The 23,720-nt window shown below is 34.2% G+C and overlaps 1 long non-coding RNA gene across 1 annotated transcript; it reads left to right on the top strand.

The window, feature by feature from the left end:
• Positions 1–301: 301 nt before the first annotated feature.
• LOC111098695 lies at positions 302–23,148 on the top strand. Its single transcript, XR_005369229.1, has 2 exons — positions 302–465; positions 22,771–23,148. It is a non-coding gene; the product is annotated as an uncharacterized LOC111098695 (long non-coding RNA).
• Positions 23,149–23,720: the final 572 nt, after the last annotated feature.

Here is a 23,720-nt window from a genome sequence, read left to right on the forward strand (position 1 = left end):
CAATGTGGGAGACCCTAGAGAATAGCAACCAGAAAAAAAATTAAGGGGAGTTTTTAAACTTCCCTTCCTTAAAAAAGTACTTTGGAAAAAAAGTGTCTTTCCCACTCCTATTCCAGAATAATTTTTCTTCAGTTGCCTTTTAAACAGAGGGTCTCAGAACACACTTCAACATAGCAGTTGAGATGAATGACTTGGTTGAGGGTACTTGTGGGAACTGCACTGAGGAGTTCTAAGAACTGCCAGACCAGTATTACCAAAGCGCTGATCAGAATGTGTCATGGCAAATGGTGTCTACTGAACATTCTGATCAGTATAATTCTCTACACTTACACCAGGTCCATTAACAGAAGCAAACTCTCTACTCTTGGTAAGAAGGATTTGCTTCCTGAAATCTAGTCCCCCAGAGTCCTGCTTTGGAGTCTGGAGCAATACTCCCATATAGAAAGAATGAGTGGCTGCCTCATGGTAAGATGTGAATATTCCTGGAAACATTCTAGTATCTTATCTAGACCCCTCAGGATAATAAATTCCTCATCCAAACCTCTGTGTCTATCTCTGGAAACTGTGTAACTATGTTAGAGGTTAAGCATTAACTATAACATGTTTTGTTTGCATTGTATCTTTCTATTTATGAAACATTTTTAAAATACGTTTTTTAAAGCAGTTCGCCAATCATTTGATCAGCTAAGTAGGAATGTATTATTCATCTCCATTTTCCAGATGACACTAGAGAATGTGATAAGTCTAAGGTCATGAAACTATTAAGGAGAAGAGCTGAAACTGGCATCTAGTAAAGAGATTATTTTGTGACACAAAACTGAATCTAACAAATAGCCCCATGAGGAGTAGGGGACAGTTCATATCAAATTACATTTTAGTCTGTCCTAAAATCTGTATCAGTAGCAGTTGAAATAAGTGTTGATAAAACGAAGAAAGTGTACTTCATTTCATTTCCCTATGTCTGGGAGAAGCTCTATTTTATTGTGTGATTGTAAAATATGTAACTTCTGAACAAACACTTGAATGCTTTTGGTTTGGTGATAAAGGAAACAAGAAGAGGTTTTGTGTGGAATGAGAGAAGATGCTTGTATAACATTTTATGATTCCTCTTCTCACCTATTCCTCAAAAAAATTAGAGAAGGAAGAAAGATAAAAGTAAAGCAATGCTAGATAGGTGCTCATCCCATCAGAACTGTAACATGATTAATGGATAAAAATGGTCCCAGCTTGGGGCACGTGGGTAGCTCAGTTGATTAAACATCTACCTTTGGCTCAGGTCATGATCTCAGAGTCCTGGTATCGAGCCCTGAGTCAGGCTCCCTGCTCAGCCAGGAGTCCACTTCTCCCTCTCCTCCGCCCCTTCCTCTGCTTATGTTCTCTTTCTTTCTCAAATAAATAAATAAATAAATACATAAATAAATAAATAATTTTTAAAAAAGGTCCCAGGTTTACTCAGGGCTTGTTCCCACATGGTGTGGGTATAATCCAGATGGCCAGGATAAATAAACATAATATTTGGTATCACACATCCCAATAAGCCTCTATGAAATTTGGTAGCAGGAATCGAGTGAAGTTGTATCAACCTCCAGGGGAGAATATGTGTGAAGAGGAGGACTAACAAGGAGGGCCAGATATATTACTTGGTATGCTCTTACCTAGAGGAAACCTTGCTACACAGTGTGATACAGGTCCTGAAGGAGCTTTGAGCCTGCTATACCCTGCCTCTGGCCAGAATTCTTACTGGCCAAGTCAGCAATGGACTCTTAGGATAGATGGCCCCCTAGGTTAAAGAGTGAGCATCTTTCAAAGAGAAAAGATACTAATAAATGTTGCTGCTTTCCATAGTTCAGCTCTACAGAGAACAACTACAAATAAAGTAATCTCTTTTTCTTATGGCTTTTTGTTATTTTCCTCAAAACAGACAGATTATAAAAATAGTTTCAAAACATTTTCTGCTAAATTTATATGTTAGCTGCATAATGACTGTTAAGGGAAACTAAGCACATTTGGAAGTTTTTGAAGCTGACTTAATTAAGAGCAGCTATCCTAGTAGCTCCCCAAAGCTCTTAGATGCCACAGACAGAAGTGCTACACTGGTTTTGGTAGAGCCTTCGACTGATATATGCAGAATGATTAGAAGGGTAACAAGACAAAAGGAAAAAGATAAATTTTCATATGTGGTGGGTTCCAGTGTTGCCTGGTTGCCAGTTAGTATGGGCTCACCTAAGAGCACACTGTTTAATTTTCAAGAAATTGTCAAGCCAGTCATTAAAACCATCCATTATTAAAAAGAAAATTGTGTAAGCCTACACTTACATAGAATATGAAACATACATAATAAGCTCTTACAGCTCATCACTTCTAAACTATTTTTCTACCTTTTGCCATTATCTATATTCTTGAGGGGGCAATTTGCCTCTCTTGTCCCTGGATGGTGAAAATCCTATGTAACAGCACGCTTCTGCACATCTCGTCTTAAACTCTGGTTTCCATGACATCACATTGGTGGTTGATATTAGCCATGGTTTGCAAATACTACAAGGTAGACTGATTTATTGTTTTGTTGGTTGTCTAATCATAAGAAATTTTAATAATGCAGATTAAAGTTGAAAATGTGCCATGCAGTTGCATTATGGGTAGTATAAAATTGAGGAAATATTTATTTATCATTTGAAAACTTTACTTGATTCAGCAAAGATGCCATTCACATCGTTGAGGAGCAACTGAAGTTGATATGCATTTTGGTTGTTTCACTTTCCTCCTAACTCATTAAACAAGAATATCAAACAGTATTCATGTCACATATCAGATTTATTGATGATACATCAATTGGGAAAAGGGATAGTAGATTGGGATCCAATTCTGTTTGTCAAATCCTGTTTGAATTGCAGCTAGAATTTGGCTACCAATATAAGAGTTTGGAAAATACCAGTGGAAGCTTTCTGTTAGCATCAATTGGCTATACAGAATTTGTAATAATAAGTATTGTGTATATTATTATAATTTGTTATTTGTGTGCTAAACATCCCTTATGGTTATAGCATTTATATAAACCTATATACATACACATATGTATACATTTTTTTTTCTTCAGAGAGCCTGTTGTTTAATATTTGCCAGGATACTTTTGGCAAGCACTGAAATGTTCTTTTATTCTCTTATTTAATTCTATATCAAGTCTTTGAAATAGGTATTATCTTCTCTTTGTCCATAGAAAATAGAGAATGTGGCCCAGAAGAGTTTAGAAACAGTACCAATGCCACACAGCTGGTACAGAAGTAGTTGGGATGGGATCTTAGGTATATTCTGGGCAAAGCCTAGGCCTTCTTAATGATATCACTCTGACAGTGACATTAAATAGTTAATGATCTCAGTCACTTGCACTATATTCTGGCCTCAGTACCCTCCTCCATGAAAGGAGAATGCTACTATTCATATCTCTTCAGAACCATCATAAGGATCAAATGTGAAAATCATTTGTAAACTTAAGGTACTACAATAATACATAATTAATTACCAAAGAGTTAGACATTTGAGGTAACTTTTTGCCTGAAGAGCTTTACTATTCTGAGTCTGACTCAGCCTCCTTGAAAATGAACTTTTCCATATATTACCTGAAAAACAGAATGGCATTTCATTTTCTTTTGGAAATGCTTTCTGTTATAAATTGCTAGATTTTTTTTTCCCTATTCTGGACTTCTTTTTAAAACTCCAACACCTTTTTGTTTAAGCACTACTCATTTTTCCTAATAATAGATTGATGGCTTCTTAAAATGTTTGGCAACTCAGTATGCCTGAGTTTTTATCAGCCTAGAGCCTCCCTAGAGGTAGCGTATGACCAGCGGATTCTGGGGAAGCAGCCAAAAGCTAAACCCAATGCATAAGTAAAAAGAAAGAAAAACAAATAAATATTTTTTGAAAAGTAATCAAGTTGTTTGCATTAGGGTATTATTACTAATAACCTTGGATAATTTGAAGTTGTGGAGAATATAAGCACACTTTAAAACCCTCTGATACCTAGATATTCGATTGCTATATGGATAATAGATAATTTTGCCCTATATCTGTCTCCAATGCCAAAGCACTTTCAGATGATGACATTTTCTATTGCAATTCTGAGTGCTTATAGGCCTTGATTCTGCTAGGTAATTATAATATCTACCATGGCATTAAGGCTCACTGCATGAGCTAATGCCATGATATGGAATTAATCAAGTCTGAATGAAAAGGTCATTAGAAAGTTAAATTATTTCACTGATACCAGACTAGTGCCACATAAGCAAGAATTATACCCCTTTGTGATATAATAGATCCCGAAATTCAGTCATTAGTTTCACCTCACTAGGGATATCTAATTATTGATGTGGTTAATTACCTAAGCCCATTGACCATGGTTTAGTATTCCATTACTTATACTTTTAGCTCTTTAAAAAAGCTATTAGGTAACATTCTTAACATATACTTATGGTTCACCTCAATTATTATTTCCTATGAGTTACCCTTGTAAAAACACAGATGATCTAATAAAATATCAACAGTTATTTATTAAACTCATACTATATAGGGGATTGTGCATATGTATAAAGGGGAATTTCTCTTTTTAGGATAAAATAAATGAATTTCTGAACACATTAGAATTATAGTCACTTTCTCATGGGAGCCTTCATAACTAACCTCTTCTGCACTATTCCTGACCGGAACAGACCAGATTAAGCCTCTGTGCAAAAATGAGCTTTAAGGAGTGTTGGATAATTTGAGGCAGAAAAATGATGCAAGATAATCTAACAGCTGAATGTCTTTTTTTTTTTTTTTTCCTATCAGGGTAACATTTCAGATATAAATCTGAATAGTGATGTCACCTCCTTTTATTTAAAGTGCTGCATCACAGCAGAATATTAATCTTTCTGGTTCTGGCAAGACCCCAAGGATTCCAGCAGTTTCCTGACCCTATCTTAGTCAGGATAGGCTAGGTTATGTTGCACTAACAAGCATTCCCAGTATTTTCTTTACTTGAAACAACAAAGATTTATTTCTTGCTGTGCCACTTGTCCTTGTTAGTTAGCTGCAATCTCTGCTATATGTCTTCTCTGTTGGGGCCTAAGGCAGACAGAAGCTCCATTTTTAACTTTTATGATCATCATGGTAGGGGGAAGAGCACACACTGAATTGCACACTTAAATTCTTCCTAGAATTACAATCTCGTCATTTGTTCCAATGAAAAGGACCAGAATACTTGTGCTCAGCAATAATGACTATTAGCCATTGTCACTGAGGACTTTAGTAGAGAGAGCAAGAAATGGGGCAGGTCTCAAGAAACTCTGTTATATCTTTTGTTCTATATGGTCACTTCACTTCAGCTAAGTTTCTATAACCTTTGAGCAGTACTAAATCAGTTGAACATTTTGGACTATGTGTGCATTCTTTCCTGCTGTGCAATCTGTCATCCATCTGAGATGCTTTGATTCTCTATTACAATCTTGCTTCATCCTAAAGTTGTATATAGAGTGGATCAAATTACAAAATTTTATTATTTATATCATTATTTTCCTAAGAACAATGAGGAAAGGGACAGTAATCACAGCTTTTCCATAGCATCTCGCTTAGTGCCAAGCTCAAAGGAATTGTAAAATAAATATAAGTTGTATGAACAAATGAATGAGAAAATAAAAATTCCAGCTTAATAGGAGGTTTTGAGTTGGAATATTTCCCCCCTATTTCTATTTCATTTCTTTTTTTTATATTTATAATTTCTTCCTTCTACATTTTGGGGGCTTTGCTCAGTTTCATTTTTTTCCCCCTATCTTCTTAAAGTGATGGCTTAGTTTTACTTATACCTTTATTTTCTAATCTAAGCATTTGAAATTACATTTTTTCCTCTAATCACTAGTTTTCCAACATTCTACAAATTTAGATATGTTGTATTTTTATTATTATTGTGTAGAAAGTATTTTCTAACTTATGCTGTAATTTGTTTTTGTTCTTTGGTCCATGTTATTTAGAAGTATTTGTTTGATATGCAAACATTTGAAGGTTTGTGGATATCTTATTGCAAATGAATGTAATTTAATATCATTATTTGATAATTATGAAGACTTACCTTCTGGCTGAGCATATGGTATCTTTGTGAATATTCCTTATACAGTTGAAATAGATGTATATTGTTTAGTTTTTATTGTGTTCTATAATTTGCAATTAGTCAAGTTGATTGATAGCATTGTTCAGATCTTTTCTATCTTTACTGGCTTTTTTCTACTTGTTCTTTCAATTAATGAAATGGGGTAACAAAATCTCCAAGTATGAATACATCTTTCTTCTTTTGTTCTGATTTTCCATTTGTTCATGAAATTTGTAAAATCATTATGTTGTTAGTTGCAAAATGGTGATTTTTTTCCATTTCTCTAATTGTATTACAAAGATCTCTCCCTCACTCATAGTCTCTTGTTTTTCTCAGACAGAAGGTATCTCCCTAGCTATATTGAATCTTCTCCTTCCTCCTTACTCATCCTTCCTTCTGTACGACAGTCCTGAAGGAGGCGGCGTCCTTACTTCATTCTTGTTTGTTTTGTCTGTCTTTCTTTCTGGGCTGTCGTTCTTTCTGTTGTCCTTTCTTTTTCTTTCTTTCTGTTCTTATTCTTTCACTTCATCTTTCCTTCCTTCCTTCCTTCTTCTTCTCTTCCTTTTCCTCTTCCTCCTTCCTTTCCTTCCTTCTCTTTCTCTCTTTCTTTCATATCAATATGTTATAAGTCAGTATCATCTTTCTGTATTTAATTTGCCTTAAATTTTTCCAGTGGAAGTTCCTTTCAGGTAACCTACTGTATTCTTTTAATGTGTATCATTTAGTACTTGAACACATTTTTGATTTCTGATGCAATGAAATAGTTCAAGCTCACCTTTTACTTTCTGGTTTCAAACTCATATACTTTAGTTGGAAATGATGTTTAAAATCCCATCTCTGACATTAAATTATATGTACTCATTGCTTTAGGTGACATTTTTCTGAGCTCTTTGGTGGAAAATTTGGAAATATATTTACTTATTATATATTTTATTATATATATATATTTTAATATTTTATTTATTTATTTGAGAAAGAGAGAGAATGAACTGGTCAGGGGAAGGAGGGGCAGAGGGAGAGGGAGAAGCAGACTCTCCACTGAGAAGGGAACCTGTCATGGTGCTCAATCCCAGGACCCCAGATTCATGACCTGAGCTGAAGGTGACACAACTAACTGACTGAGCCAAATGGTGCCCCTGGAAGTACGTTTTTTAAACAATCATTAGTTCATAATGATGGTTATGAATAAAATCCAACAACATGGGGTTCCTTTTCACATTTTCCCATTCTGGTTTTTTTTTTTTTTAAGATTTTATTTATTTATTCGAGAGAGAGTCAGAGACAGAGGCAGAGGGAGAAGCAGGCTCCTTGTGGGGAGACTGATGCAGGATTCAATCTCAGGACCCCAGGATCACGATCTGAGCCAACGGCAAATGTTCAACCACTGAGCCACCCATGTGCCTCACGTTTTCCCATTCCGTATATGTATTTCCTTATCTCAGTACATATCAATGTCTACACAGCTAAAAATCACTGAAGAGAAATAAATAGAATAGTGACCATAATTTGAATAACCCTAAAGAGGAAATGACAAGAAGGAAAGAGAACTAAAAGCATTGCATACATAGAAGATAAATAGGAAGATGTTAGATATAAGCCCAACCATATTTGTGCTCATTTTCAATTTAAATAAAGAAAAATGCAATTAGAAGGCAGAAATTACCAGAATGGATAAGATAAAGCACAGTTAAGTTGTCTGCTGTCTACCGTAGATGTACATTAAATCTAAGAACAGGTAGGTTGAAAATAATACGATGACAAATTATATACCGTCCGAAGAGTAAACAGGAGGAACATGATATATCTATATTAATATCAGATAGGTTCAAAGAGTGTTGTTTTTGATAAATAAGTATTTCAAAATGATAAAAGGATAATTTTATTAGCAAGGCAGAATGTCAAAGTACTTAATAAAGGGCTTTAAAATACATCAAGCAAAAACAGGCAGAACCAAAGGGAGAAATAGATTATAATAATGCTTAGAAATTCTAATACTCTTCTTGCAGTAATTTATAGAACAAATAGACAAAAATAATTAGTAAGCATAAGAGATATGAACAATATCAGACACCTTGATGTAATCAAAATCAAAGAATGGTTACCAATGTAGGCCAATGCCACTTTTGGGCCATTAGGTAGCTATGAAATACATCTCATTAATTTAAAAAAGATTGAAATCAAGTAGGGTATGTTGGTTTGACACAATGTAATTAAATTAGATATTGAAGAGATACACAAATCCCCTAATATCTGAGTGGACAATAACACATTTCTAAATAACATGTAGATTAATGTTGATATCAAAAGACAAAACAGAAAACTCTGACAACTGAATGGTAATGAAAAAGCAATATATCAACTACAGTAGTTAATTTTTTTAATTTAAAGTCTTCATACAAATAATTGTGGCTTCACTGGTATAATCTAACAAACATTTGATGAAGAAACAACAGTATTGCAAGAGTTCTTTCAGAAAATAAAGGAAAGATGACTTCTCCAATTGTTTTATGTACCCAGGATACAAGTGATATGAAAACCTAACAATGCCATTATAAGAAAACAAATTAGAGAACAATGTACCTTGTAAAGACAATACATTTGTTAATGAAACATATCAAATCAACCTAGTGATATTTAATAAAAGATAACAAAACTGCACCATGACCAACTAGGTTTCCTCTCAAGAATTCAAGCTTAGTTTATTGTTCAAAAACAAATCAATCTAATGGAACACAACAAAATGATAAAAAGAACAAACTATCGATATGTACAACAGCATGGATGAATCACTAATGCACTATGCTAAATTAAGGAACCCAATATTAAAATGTTATATACTGCATACTTCCATTAATTTGACATTTTGGAAATGGCAATACTAAAAGAAGACAAAACAAGTCAGTGGTTGCCAGGAGTTCAGAAAGGAACGGATTCTAACTACAAATGTAATATGTGAGATAATTCTTTGAGGTTTAGGAATGTTTCTGTATTGTATCTCTGGTTGTAGTTATACGAATCTATGCATATTTAAAAACTCAGAGAACCTTACACCAAAAAATGTGACTTTTGCCTTATGTACATTAAAACAAACCCAAAAACATAATTTAATTTTTTATTTTAAAAGAAAAAAGCAGGTAAAGCATCATCTTAGTAAAATTCAGACAATGCATCTGACAAAAGTCGATATCTCATTATGATAAACTGTCTCAGCAAATTAGCAGTTAAAGAAAACTTCCTTATATGATAAAGGGTATTTGTAACAAATCTATGATTAACATCATATTTTCTGATGAAATAATGAAGATTTTCTCTCTAACTAGAGAATAAGATAAGTATATCCACTCTCACTACATCTATTCAATATTTTACTGGGCAGTGATGCTAAAAGAAAATGCCCAAATCCAGAAAGCATGACTTGGTACTAGATAGTAAGCGTATTCTCAGAAATTGTGAGGGGGTGCCTGGGTGTCTCAGTCAGTTAAACATCTGCCTTCGGCTCAGATCATTATCTTAGGGTCCTAGGATCAGGCCCCATGTTGGGCTCCCTGCTCAGCAAGGAGCCTGCTTCTCCCTCTCCCACTGTGCTCTCTCTCTCAAGTAAGTAAATAAAATCTTTAAAAATATGTATAAATTATGAGATTAAATTTCTAAAAACCTGAAAGCTAGACCATGCAGGGGGAGTTCTGAAAATTCTGTTATGAAAGCTAACAACTTACTTAAGAAGTATAAGCAATTCCAGAATCCTGGTAAAGTTCACCTCACAGGTCTTAATAAAGAGAATAGACTGATTTTATTCACGAAGTACTTAAAACAATTAGTGAACTAAATCAAACTAAATTTACCACAAGTTAAAATTCAGTTTGACTTTAATCTCAGATTAATTTAGGCCTACATTCTAACAGCCTAGGAGAAGAGGCATGCTAATTTCTGTGGACAGATATTAAATACTTCATTCATTATTATTGTGTTACACAAAATATGTCATATATTCAAAAATTTAAATACATACAAAGAGGGGTGCCTGGCTGACTCAGTTGGTGGTGCATGTGACTTTTGATGGGGTCATGAGTTAAGTCCTACGTTGGATGTAGAACTTACTTAAAAGAAAAAAAAAAAAAAAGACATACAAAGAAGCAAGAAAATGGGACCTAGGGTCAAGACATAAAATAGTCAATAGAACAGACCTAGAGATGGCCCAGATGTTGGAAAAATAAGAAATATACTTTAAAATACTATGATAAAAATGCTAAAGTTTCTAGTGAGAAAGGTAGCCATCATGGGAAAAGAGATGATTAATTTTAGCACAGATATTGATGTTATAAAAAAACAAGAAATAAAAATAATATTATCAAAAATAAAGAATATATTAGATGGGCTTAACAACAGACTGAATATTGAAGAGAAAAAGACTGGCAAATTCCTGATAAGTCAATAGAAAACACTGAAACTAAAATACAAGCGAAAAAGAGTGAAATAAAAACAAGACAAAATGTCTCAGACCTATGAAACAATATCATGTACTCTACAGTATGGTTTGCAAACCTTGGCACTATTGAAATTTTGGACCAGACAATTATTTGTTGTGGGAGGATATCTTGTACATTACAGGATGTTTAGTCACATCCTGAGCCCCTATCTGCTATATGCTATTAGCAAACACCCTTCTAGCTTAGAGAACCAAAAATGTGTCTGGACATTATCAAATATTTCCTGGAGGACAGTATTGTTCCTAGTTGATAACCAGTGGTGTAAAATACATTTGCAGATGGAGATGAGAAGAGGAGGGAATGGGTCAAAGAAAGTATTTGAAGAGCTACTACATGAGAACTTTAAAAAATTGATGAAAGACTTCAACTTACATTTTAAGAAAATATAAGTTATACTGACAAAAAACCCACAGAGCAAATAGAATCCACACATCAGCATATTATAGCCAAAGATGAAGAGCAGTATGGAGACTAAATATAAATACAGATGGAAAAGGACACATTACATACCTGGTAACATGACACTAAATACTGCTGACCACTCAACAGAAACAAACCAAATGACAGTGGAACAACATCTTTAAATTGCTTAAAAATGAAAAATAAAAAAATCGGGCAATGTAGAGTTCAGTCCACAGAGAAACAGCCTTCTGAATGAAGGTGAATAAAGACATTTCAAAGTGTCAAAGTTTGTAAGATTTTGTCTGGAGCAGATATGCACTATGAAGATGGCTAAAATAGATTATTCAGAATAAAATTGAATACAATTGACCCTTGAACAATTCGAGGGTTAGGGGTGCTAACCTCCCACACAGTTGAAAAAACACATTATAACTTTGATTCCCCTAAATCTTAACTACTAATAGCTTAGTGTTGACCAGAAATGTTAGTGATAACATAAACAGTTTATTAACACATATTTTGCATGTTACATATATTGTATATTATATTCTTACAATAAATGAAGCCGAGAAAAGAAAATGTTATTAAGAAAATCATAATAATATTCAAAAGAATATCATAAGGAAGAGAAAATACACTTACCTCACTGTATCAAAAATAAATCCATGTATAAGTGGATCTGCACAGTTCTGTCCCATACTGTTCAAGGAAGAGTCAACTTTAATGCCAGATGAAAGTATAAGGTGGATTTGTAAGAAAGAATAAAGATCACACTCCAAATAAATCTCAAGGTTTAATACAATACACACCAAAATCCAGCAGGCTCTTTTGAAAGGTAGATAAGTTATTTACAAAATTCATATGAAAATTCACTCTGAAACAGCCATAACAATACTGAAAAACAATAAACTTGAAGGACTTTCACCACCTAATTTCAATACTTACTATAAAGCTATAATAAGATGATGTAGTGTTGGTATAACGGAAAGACAAATAATTCTGACAATAAAATTTGCGTGACTCAGCACAAATGAGCAATTGATTTCCAACAAGCTGAGAAGCAATCCATTGGGAAGTACATTTTTACAAATAAATGGTGCTGAACAATTGGTTGAATCTGTGAAAAAATAGGATCCTGACCCTATTCCCATTCTGTCCATGAAAATTAATTTGAGGTTAATCATAGGCATAAAATAAAACCAAGAACAATAAAATATTTCAAAAATTAAAGAATGTCTTTAAGATTTTGGGAAATGTTTAGAATAGTCAGAATACAAACTTACAGTAAAACACTGATAGAATGTATTTCTGTAAACATTATAACTTCTGCTTCATAAAACATTGTAAGATTGATAGAAAGTTATAGTCTATGAAAGAAAAACATATTCTTAGCACATATACCTGTGCTAAGACTTTAAGACAGACTATATAAAACCTTACTAAAATCAGCAATAAAATGATTAACAATCCAATTTAAAAATCGAAAAGATACTTGAATAGCCATTTCATGAAAATGCAACTGAATAGCCAATAAGCAAATTAAAATGCAAATTAAAACCACAGTGATACACTATTTCCCAACACAAGATGGGTGAAATTGAAGACTGACACACTAAGTATTTCCATCTATTTAGAGAAATAAAGCTCTCATGCTTTGGTGGTGAGAGTACAAAACGTTCGAGTGGTTTGGAAATTGGCCATTTCTCATAACATTTAATGTAATCCCCCCAATGACTGCGATTTTACCCCAGATATTGACCCAAGAGAAATGAAAAAATAGGCCGATAAAAGACTTGTACAAGGAAGTTTATAGCAGCTTCATTCATAATAGTCAAAGAGTTGAAACAACCCAAAGTCTATGATGCCCCAAACTGTAAGAAATATATACTTTGGCCTTATCAGTGACTTTATAGGAAAATGGATAAACTTACAGGAAAATGGATTCCTTATAAAAAGGAATACTCCTCAGGAATATATATATATATATATATATATATATATATATATATGTTTTTAAGAACAATCTGATGGTTCAGGCAGCAACAGGGATGAATTCAATATAGATTAACCATGTGAAAGAAGCCAGATACAAAAGAATATAATGTATATTATACCATTTTTATAAATTCCAAGTATAAGCTAAACTTGAAAATAATGTATTAGAAATCAGAAAGTGCTTGCTTTTGAGGTAGTGTAGATTTAGTAAATAGGAGATGGGAATTTTCTGTGATAATGAAAATGTTTCATATCGTAAATGGATTGGTGGTTACCCCGGTGGATACATGGGTCAAAAGTCACTAAGTTGAACACGTAAGAGCAACATACGTAAATCATACCTCAAAATAAAAGAGAAAAAAGGCAAACAACCCAACAAAACAAAAAGACAAAAACTTGGCAGTTTGTAAAGGAAGATACACAGGTGGCTAAAAAGCACATAAAAGATGCTTTTCTAATTCTGCTTAAATCAGAGGCTACCATGGTATCTACTAGTTAAAAAACTGTGAGTGACATGGCCATCAAGGCAATCTGCAGGTCAGGAAACTACTTCAATGAGCCACCAATGAAGCAAACTTCCAGTCAAGAGATGTGAAGCTAGTGACTGTACACTGGAATGTGTAGGCACCACTGGTGCCTCCTGACCTTCTAAACTGGGCCTACATACTGGAATATGATTATAAAGGAAAACAAAATCTGCATCTCTATGCCCTTGCTTTTCAGAGTCAAAGTGAGGAAGGAGATGGTCTTTGCTTTGTCTTTTACTTTCAAACATGTAAAAGTACTTACATATCTTGAATGCAGAACATATCTTGAATGCAGGCTAGCTCTAAGAGAGTGTGAGAAATATTGTTTTTATATTTTAGTATCTCCAGAGGAGGAAGGCCCACTAGAAGGATGTTAGGATGGAGACCTAGTGCCCAACAGAGATAGTTACCGTGATTATTTACATTTTGCAGACACTGAGACTTAGAAATGCTATTTAGCTTGTTATTAAGGCTGAAAATTGAACACTCAATTTTAGATTTCTAACCACTAAGCTGTATTTAATAAGTTACATTCAGTTTTTCTTTGCATATTGCTTACTTAACTTCAACATTTTGTGTAATGTTTGGTCTAAGGTCTATGATCCAGACAATAATGACCTTGGAAGTCTTGTTTGGAATATCTGACAGAACTTTCATCATCTGAAGCTTACTGGTTTTTTTCTTTTTAATCTAAACATTTTTAGCTACTCATTTTCAATTAAATGGAACATAATTATATGATTAGACTCAGATGAGTTACGGGGAAATTCACCAATCTAATTGAAACTAAAAATAATTGGAAAGCCTATCTATGATGCCCCAAACTGTAAGAAATATATACTTTGGCCTTATCAGTGACTTTGCACTGAAAATTATTCTGGGCCTGCAAAGGCAAGGCTCATTATAGAGAATGGTATTGCAGAATTTTACTACATATTTTGAGTCCATATACCAAATTAATAAAGGACATCATTCTGGATCCCTCACAGTTATATTTTATATTTAACTTTGCAAATTACTTTGAAATTCAGTCTTCTATCTTGGCATGAGATTAGTTCAGCCACCTAAAGGCTATCAGCAGTCTCTGAGTGACAGGCTTCTCAGTTTTAATTTGTACTTCAAAGCATCAGTTTCTAGTTAAGAGAAACCAAAGACCCTTCCAGAGCCCGTGCTACCTTATCGGAGACAGTTTCTGGACAGTGCAGCACTTGAATGGTGCTTGTGCTCACTGCTAACTTTCATAGGTCTTCATTTCCATCTGACCCATCTCAGTTTCTTAGGTAATGAAAAGAAAATAAATGAAGCTTTCTTCATACTGTCATGTACTGCTCCTGCTTGTCACCTGGTTCTAGAGGGGAGAGTATAAAATCCCCAGGGAGAAGCTTATTTCTTATCACAGGTGGAGACTATCATATTTAAAGAATGAGTTTCCTGCTGATGTTCTGTTTTGTTTTGCATCTTGGCTTTTAGGATGGAGTCCCTCTCTAACATCCATTACAAGCTCATTTGTTTATTTGGTTTTTAATCAAAAAGAATTTTTTTTTTTCTAGCGTGAGATTTGGATTTATCCTCAATTACTTAGTTGAGGAACTAGCTACTGAATACCTAAACCAGTGATGGTCAAGAAATCTTGTTGAGAAGGAAATTAGTGCAAGTAAAATATGGTTACTGAAAGTATTAATAATTAGGTGCACGCAATATAAAAAAAATGAAAAATAATAATACAATGCATTTCATTAAGTGGCCTTGTGAAAAAAGAATGTAGACAAAGGGACATGAGTGGTCGTTCATTAATTTGAAAAATACATGCGAAGATGTAAATTGTGTGGCTATTCTATTTCTTCTATTATTTCTATGTATAAAGCATAGTTGCTTTGTTTTTTAAATATAAGTGATAATTAGTGCATAGAGGGAGTGGATAGCAGTGAGCCAGCAAGTTACAGAAACATGTAGGAAGCGTGGTAACAAAAGCAAATATAAGGTAGAATGGATTGCTAATGATATGTGGCCAGATGTGGTGTAGCCAAAAGTCCTCAGAAATAACTGACCAGATAGACTTGATCTCCTATCTCCTAGAATAATAACACCCCATATGTCCCCAGGAAATGTGACAGATGCCAAAGAATTAAGAAAGCAAATTACAAACTAAGGAGAGGTTTATTTTTTTTTTTTTTATTTTTTTTTTTAAAGATTTTATTTATTTATTCATGATAGTCACAGAGAGAGAGAGAGAGGCTCAGAGACACAGGCAGAGGGAGAAGCAGGCTCCGTGCACCGGGAGCCCGACGTGGGATTCGATCCCGGGTCTCCAGGATCGCGCCCTGGGCCAAAGGCAGGCGCCAAACCGCTGCGCCACCCAGGGATCCCAAGGAGAGGTTTAATAAGTTAATAAAATACATCTTAAGAGATGTATATGTGGGATCCCTGGGTGGTGCAGCGGTTTGACGCCTGACTTTGGCCCAGGGCGCGATCCTGGAGACCCGAGATCGAATCTCACGTCGGGCTCCCGGTGCATGGAGCCTGCTTCTCCCTCTGCCTGTGTCTCTGCCTCTCTCTCTCTCTCTCTGTGACTATCATAAATTAAAAAAATAACTATAAAAAAAAAGAGATGTATATGTGATAAGTACTAGGCCATGTTAAGAATTAGAAATGTGGGAACTTAAAGATAAAGGAAGGAAATCTGTCACTCAATCAGATTCATCTATTGTTTTCTATATAAGTCAGACTTTCCCCTATGTTTTTGAGTTAGAGTAAGCTATAGTTAATTAAACTAAAACTTGTATAGGCTTTAAGTATGAATTACAGCACATTTTATCTCTTATGAAAACTCCCGCCAGTTAGAAGTGGCTGCTTGAATTGCTCTATGGGGATGTATGGTGAAGCCCGTTTCAAGCCTGGTAAGAGTGTCATAATCAATTACTTATGTCTGCAGTGATCATGAGAATGTCTGTAGTGACCATGACTTCTTACCTTGAACAAGGCCTTCCAAAATAGATGGCTCTTCTTTAGGCAAGGGCTCAGATTAGGACTGAATACTTGTAGGACTCCTAATGTCAAGCAGATATTGGGTTTAATGAGAATAGATGGCCAATGCATGTACATTTTAGGAACTAATTAAATATAAAAGACAGCCTAAACACAGACTTGAGGAAGAATGTGAACTCACATTAAATCAGATGATTCTTGGCTTGGAATAAAAAAATTGAGAAGATTCAGAATGTTCCTGGCTGAGGAAAGCTGAGCATGCCTATAATGAGTATTTCTTCTTGGGTTTCTGGTTTGTGGCAAATGTTTTTACATCTTCCTCTTGGACTCTGGAATATAATCCAAAAAGACTCTATTGGCTTAGAGTAAGCCATTGGCTATGCTCACTGGGTTCTGATAACATAGTACCTCCCAGTCTAAAGAGTATTGGTTGAGGAGATAATTTCTTTGATGGTTTGTTTGCTTTTTCAAAGACAGGCTTGTAGAAAAAAAAAAAAAAAAAACAGGCACAGTAGTAGAAGGCTTCTGAATATTGGACGCAATTAGATGCAATTTGAGAGCTGTAGGCCAAATTCAGTGATTCGCTAGGAGTATCAGGCTTTGGGGCTATTGTAGAGTTTTAAAACCAAAAGATAACATCAATGAAAGGAAATGATGGATGCAACATTTCTCTTAGCAACTTCACTCAGAATCCAAGATCCTAGCTGCCTGTTGGAGCAGACAATTGACAGAAGTTCTAACATGAAGATATTGAATTTCTATAAAACAGTGGCAATTTTTTAAAATGGAAGGCTAGAAAACCAAGCAGGGTAATTGAAAATGAGGCAGGAATCCAGTTATCAGTGCACTCTAATCAATGGATTGGTGGCATTGGACTGTAAGCAATGTCATGAGTTTCCTTCTACTTCTCCTCATGGGTTCAGTTATAAGACTAGTTAAAACCTGTGGAAGGAAGCTCTGATCAGGCTCAGAATCTAGGGTTAGAATTATATAAAGATATTAATCTTTCAGGAAGCTCAAGTTCTATTCAATTTTTAAAGTTCTCTGTAAACATACTTTTAATAATCTCTTTGCAAGTCTATTGATTAAGGAAGTTAAAAATAATTTTTACCATTCTTTAATTGATTGCTCTGTTGGAGATTAAATTCCTCCTACTCTATAGCTGTGAGAGTGGAAAACAGTGTCCTTTTGAGAGAATAAAACCAAACCAAACCAAACCTACAATTAATTGGAAACAAGAACTAGCCCTGAGGTCCATGGATCCATAGGGAATTTAGGAGTGGGGTTTGAAAAACCATGAAACTGATAAAGCTCTATCATATGTTTTGAAAATCTTTTCATAGTAGCATAATATATTTTGTAACAATATATTTTATAACATCTCACAGGTTATTTTATTTATTATATTTTATAATAGTCTATATAATATAATTATAATATTATTATATTTTATAACATCATGCAACTTGATGAATTTCTTCTTTCTCTTGCCATGTTACTTGCGAGGTTTATTCATATTATTATGACCTGACACAGATTGTTCATTCTCATTATTATATAATGTTCTACTGTTTGACTAAGCCATGATTTATTTATCTATTCAACTGTTATTGGCATTTAGATAACATCCAGTATGAAGCTATTATGAATAGTATGTCTATGGATATTTTGGTACATGTCTTTGGTAAATATATGGATAGGCATTTCTGTTGGGTATAAACCTAAGAATAAAACTTCTGGATCATAACTCTAGAACCTTTACTTTTATCAGTCTGATTATCTAATTTCAGTGTTCACTCTTTTATCTTTTCAAAATGGCAGAGAGAAGTTTGTGGTTTGAATCTCTCCTCTTTTGGCAACCAAAATAGTGGTAATAGATTAAACACTTAATATTGAAATTAAAAAGCTATAACAGTGCTTGAAAGAAGATAAGCATTTCCATGGACTAGAAAGGGAAAAAAAAAATACAAGCATCAAGCAAGGTGGGACTCTGGGTCTAGAATTGGGAAGAATTTATCTCTTATGAGATGACAGCATTTAAGTATATCTCAAGCAAGGTTAAGGGCTGAAACTAGTTCACAGCATGAAGCCAGGTTCTCAAAAAAGCCTGAAAGAAAGTTGCGATTGATAATTGCCTAGGTTGTGGCTTATATGAAGTTGAATATTTATGGAAATAATAAAAGTTATTGATACTTCGGTGGCAGGAGCTAAATCTCCTTGAGTTCTCTATGGGTCAGGAGCTCCAAGTTGCCAGTGTTAGATCTATTTCTGCACGGGAGAATGGGATAGGGATGCCAGGTAAGGGAAACCCCAAAATTCCTAGAAAAGAATGGGCCTTCAGAGTGGAAATAAAAATGACAACAGCAATAGCAAGAACAGCAACAACAATAATAATGACAAAATTCCTTCTCAAGATGAGTCTATAAACCAATACTCCAAAGTATGTAAGTCAGGTGAAGGAAGACTGCTCCCAAAGAACTAACTAATGGAAAAAAAAAAAAAAAAAAAAAAAGTATGCTCATAAAATGAAAATAAAAGATCTAGAAATGTCTTTGAACTATTTGATTAGCAAATTCAGAAGTATGATAGATGAACTAATATCTATGAAAAGCAACTCCTAAAAGCAAGAAAAGATGTATTTGACTAATTCAAAATATTGGAATTGAAAAATACAGACTTTAATCTGTACACAGTTGAAGACAGAATTCAACAAATCAAAAAATGATTGTGAGGTACCTTGAAACTAACCAAGATGCCAAGATGAAGAAATGTGAAAGAGAACCTGTGGAACAGGGAAGCTAGAATAATAGTAACAGACTGCAATAGACACCGATTAAAGAAGAGAAAAGAAGGGGATAAAAAATCAAAATACAAAAAAAAAAAGGCTGCAAATGTTTTCAAATAAAGAAGACTTACTAAACTAAATGTTGAAATTGCACGCTTATTATGCATCAGGATAGATAGTCATAAAAACCACACCAAAACATTATCTCCAAACTTAAAATATCAAGAATAAAGAAGAAATTTCAAGTTCAAGGAGAGAGGAAAGGCAAGTTTTCTCCACAGAAACTACAATCACAGTAGACTTCTCATCAGCAATGCTATATACAGGAGGACAAGGAAATGCTATTTAAAAATGCTGAATGATTCTAACACTGAAAAGCATCATTCAAGAAAGAGGAGTAGGTTAAGGCATTCCCAGTGACACAGCAAGCAATCTTTCATTTTGCAAACACTTTCATAAAGAATTATTAAAAGCTAGTTATGAAAGAAGCTCATGTAGACATTCACAGAAAGTAGACTACACTTTAGATCAGATGCCACCAGTCCTTGCCAGTCATATCATCTCTGTGGTCACTACTCAATGCAGCTGCTATAAAGTGAAAGCAGCCATGGACAGGACAGAAAGTAAAAAAGTAATTACTTCTCTGTGCCCCATCTGGTCTGGTCTTATTTAGTGTCAGAATTAGTTTCTAAATGGGATAGACAGAGTTCTTAATCTCTGTATTTGCAGTAGCTCTGTGCTTAATTTTACATTATAAGCTTATATCTTTTCTAGAATTCAGTAATCATATTCATTATCTTGATCATCATTTTTATTTGTAATTGTTATTACCAACTTGCATAAACCATGCTTTTAACAGAAGGGCTCTTCTGTGGAGAGAGTCCCATTGTGCCCTGAAATGCTGGGGTTAGATGGGTCTTCATAGATTTTTGTGCCTTTGGACAGAACAAAAGTGTCTTTTGGGCTGAGTTCCACTTGGAAGACTTTATATGATTACTCAGATGCCTTTTCCTTCATTGCTGTTTCCATCTCTCACTTCAAAGAACCTCACTGCAAAGAAACAACCTCCTCTCAAGGCTAGATTTAGCTGAATGTGTTTGGTCATTTAATTTCTCCACGCCCAAGATGCAAAAGGGTTACATTCATATTACTGGTTATTGGCAACATTGGCAAATTTTCAAGTTAATTGATTTCCTGGCACTGAAGATTATACTACTAAAAGTTTTGTCAGAAGAAATATGAAGCAAATGCTGAACTTAAGTCCTTAAATCACTCTCAGATTTTATTGTAGCTTGTTCATTCATACAATTTGAGATAGAAAGTGTGGACCTAGGCAAGCAGTGCATGTCTACTTGCGTTAACAGATAAAATATGACAAGTTTTTATTCAGTCTATTTCTAGAAATATAATTTTTCCTGATTATGTATTTAGAAATACTCTTTTCTGGGAAATACATATTTCCTTTAATTCTTTTACTTTTTTTTCTGATAACTATGTAATTTTTTAAGCAATAAATTTAAGAATTTCAGAGTTAGTAGAGACTCCAAATATTTGTCATTCAATGTTATTTGACATAAAACTCTTCTACAGTGCTTGCTTCAGCAGCACATATACTAAAATAAAACTCTTCTACAATGTTCTTACTAAGTAGTGACTTCACTTTTGCTTGATTACCTTGATTACCTCCCATAATGGAGAATTCACTATATCCCATCATTGCCTATCCTATTCTTACTCAAGTCCTAATGATTTTTTTTTCTAAGTGTAATGTTAAATATTGAATTTGTATATTAGAGATTTTACATAGAGGGTTGAAAGATAAAATGTGTATAATAGGAATTACATCCAGTAAGATTTTGAATAGTTATGACTATGCAACTCTGTATCATTAGTATAGTGAAGGCTTATTTATGTCCTTCATTATTCCAAAAATGATTCAAAAAGCTTCAGACAAAAATCATGATAAGCAAGATGAAAATTAAAGTAAGTGAAGAAAAAAGGCTCAAAAGGAAAGGAAGGGAAATTCTAAGGAAATTTTAATAATATTAGTTGGAATTAAAGTTTATCATGAAATTTATGTGTTAGATACTTTATACTACTGATCTAAGCAGCCACAGCAAATAGAAATACAAGATCATTTTGGTTAAGGAAGGGCTATTGTTTTCCTTGGTAAGCAAACCATGGGGCTTCATAACAGATGTGTACTGTGATGTGTTCAACAAAAGTATTCAACTCTATCTTCCCAACAAATATCAGAGGAAGCTCACTGTTAACAAACCACAGCAATCAAAGTATAGGTTTGTAAAAGTATTTCAGTTTTCGTATCAGGGATGAGTATGGCCACTGCCTGGTAGTCTGGTTTGGCTCATGGATAATTTGGAATATCAATAGGGAGAGATGAACTAAACATCTTTCAGTTAATACCACATGAAAATTCTATAATTGAATTTTCTATAAACAGTGTAACAGAAATTCCAATATTTTATTCCTTGAAATGATTCAAAAGTACAGAATTTTGAAATGGTTTAATAAAGACATACCGAAAATGCTTTGACAGTCAAATGGGCAACAGGGCGAGTTGATATAATTTCATAATAAAAAGAAACCTAATGAAAACAAGTAGCTGGTAGACGATTTTCTTTGAATGAGTTTGCATTTATGCATTTTGGGTGGGCACATAATACACCATTTCACCATGCAGTCTAGAAATGCTATCTGGAAGATAATCAGTAGACTCTAGACTAGTGGTTTTTCAACTTCAGTATACTAAAGAATCACTTAAGAACCTTGTCAAATATGCAGATCTCCACATCTTCAAAGATTATGATTTAATAGGTTTGTGTGGAACATAGTAATCTGAATTTTGCAGGTGATTTGTGCACACATTTTTTTTTTTAAAGATTTTATTTATTTATTTATTCATGAGAGACAGAGAGAGAGAGAGAGAGAGAGAGAGGCAGAGACACAGGCAGAGGGAGAAGCAGGCTCCTCACAGGGAGCCTGACGTGGGACTTGATCCCAGGTCTCCAGGATCACACCCTGGGCTGCAGGCAGTGCTAAACCGCTGCACCACCCGGGCTGCCCTGTGCACACATTTTGTAAAACATTGCTCTGGATGTGGTGAATCTCTACTCTGGAACTGAGATTACTGTAGCGTTGGCTAAAATTATCAGTGAGTTATTATTAACAAATTTTGTTTCATTTAATTTTTTCGCTTTGGAAGGGGAAGATTATGTCTCTTTTTTAAAGGATTTTTATAAAATTGTCTTTGTTCATTTTAAACTGGATGTTCAGAGGAAGACAAAGGAGATATCCTGGGGTAACATAAAAATCTCTCTTAGTTAAGAATTTTAAATGAAACTCTACCTTACACCACCAAATTGCCAGAGAACCACTTTGTTTTTATACTGTGTTAATATAGTTCATTGACTTTTAGTATTATTATTCTTATAAACTTCTTTTTATTGTTCACAGGATGCCTGAGGGAGATCATGTTATTTATAGTAGCCTGGTTATAAACAGATTGAGAGATACAACCTGTGTCACTAAGTATCTGAAAAAAAACAAAAAAAACAAAAAACCAAACAACAACAACAACAACAAAAAAAACGGGCATAGCAGGATAGAGGAGGCTGTTTTGCTTCTGGCAATCCACTTATCTTCCCGTACATGTTGGTGACAGTGGATCATCTGGCTACCTGCTTGAGTGTCTCAGTTGAAGAATCTGCATATTTGAGCTCTTCTACAATCTGATTATTTGCCTTCTTAAGAACAGAGCTGCTAAAAACAATGTCATGCTTAAATTCACACTAAGAGCGATGACTGAATAAACTCTTCCTTATCTATTTTAAACTCTGAATTAATTTACCTAATCAATTTCAACATTCCATTTTTAGAGTCAAATACTGAGAAATGTAAAGCTTTTTGTTCTTTTTAATTTAAATTTTTAAATTTTGTTTAAATTCAATTAATTAATATATAATCTATTATGGGGTTCAGAGGTAGAAGTCAATGATTCATCAGTCTTAAATAATACCCAGTGCTCATTACATCACGTGCCCTCCTTAATGTCCATCATCCTGTAACCCCATCCCCCCACCCCCTCCCTTCCTGCAAACCTCAGTTTGTATCCTGTGATTAAGACTCTCTTATGGTTTGTCTCCCTCTCTGATTTTGTCCTGTTTTTTTTTTTCTCTCTTCTCCTATGATCCTCTGTTTTGTTTCTTAAAATACACATATGAGTGAGATCATATAATTGTCTTTCTCTGATTGACTTAATTTCGCTTAGCATAATATCCTCTAGTTTCATCCATATCATTGCAATAGTAAGATTTTTTGTTTTCTACTTTTGATGCTCTTTGACAAAAATAGCAGAACAGGCACTGTGTTAGGTTTAGGGGAGAAAGGGATTGAATAAAACAGAT

Source organism: Canis lupus, chromosome 14, assembly GCF_011100685.1.
Source record: "Canis lupus familiaris isolate Mischka breed German Shepherd chromosome 14, alternate assembly UU_Cfam_GSD_1.0, whole genome shotgun sequence".
In the NCBI taxonomy this organism is placed as follows: Eukaryota; Metazoa; Chordata; class Mammalia; order Carnivora; family Canidae; genus Canis; species Canis lupus.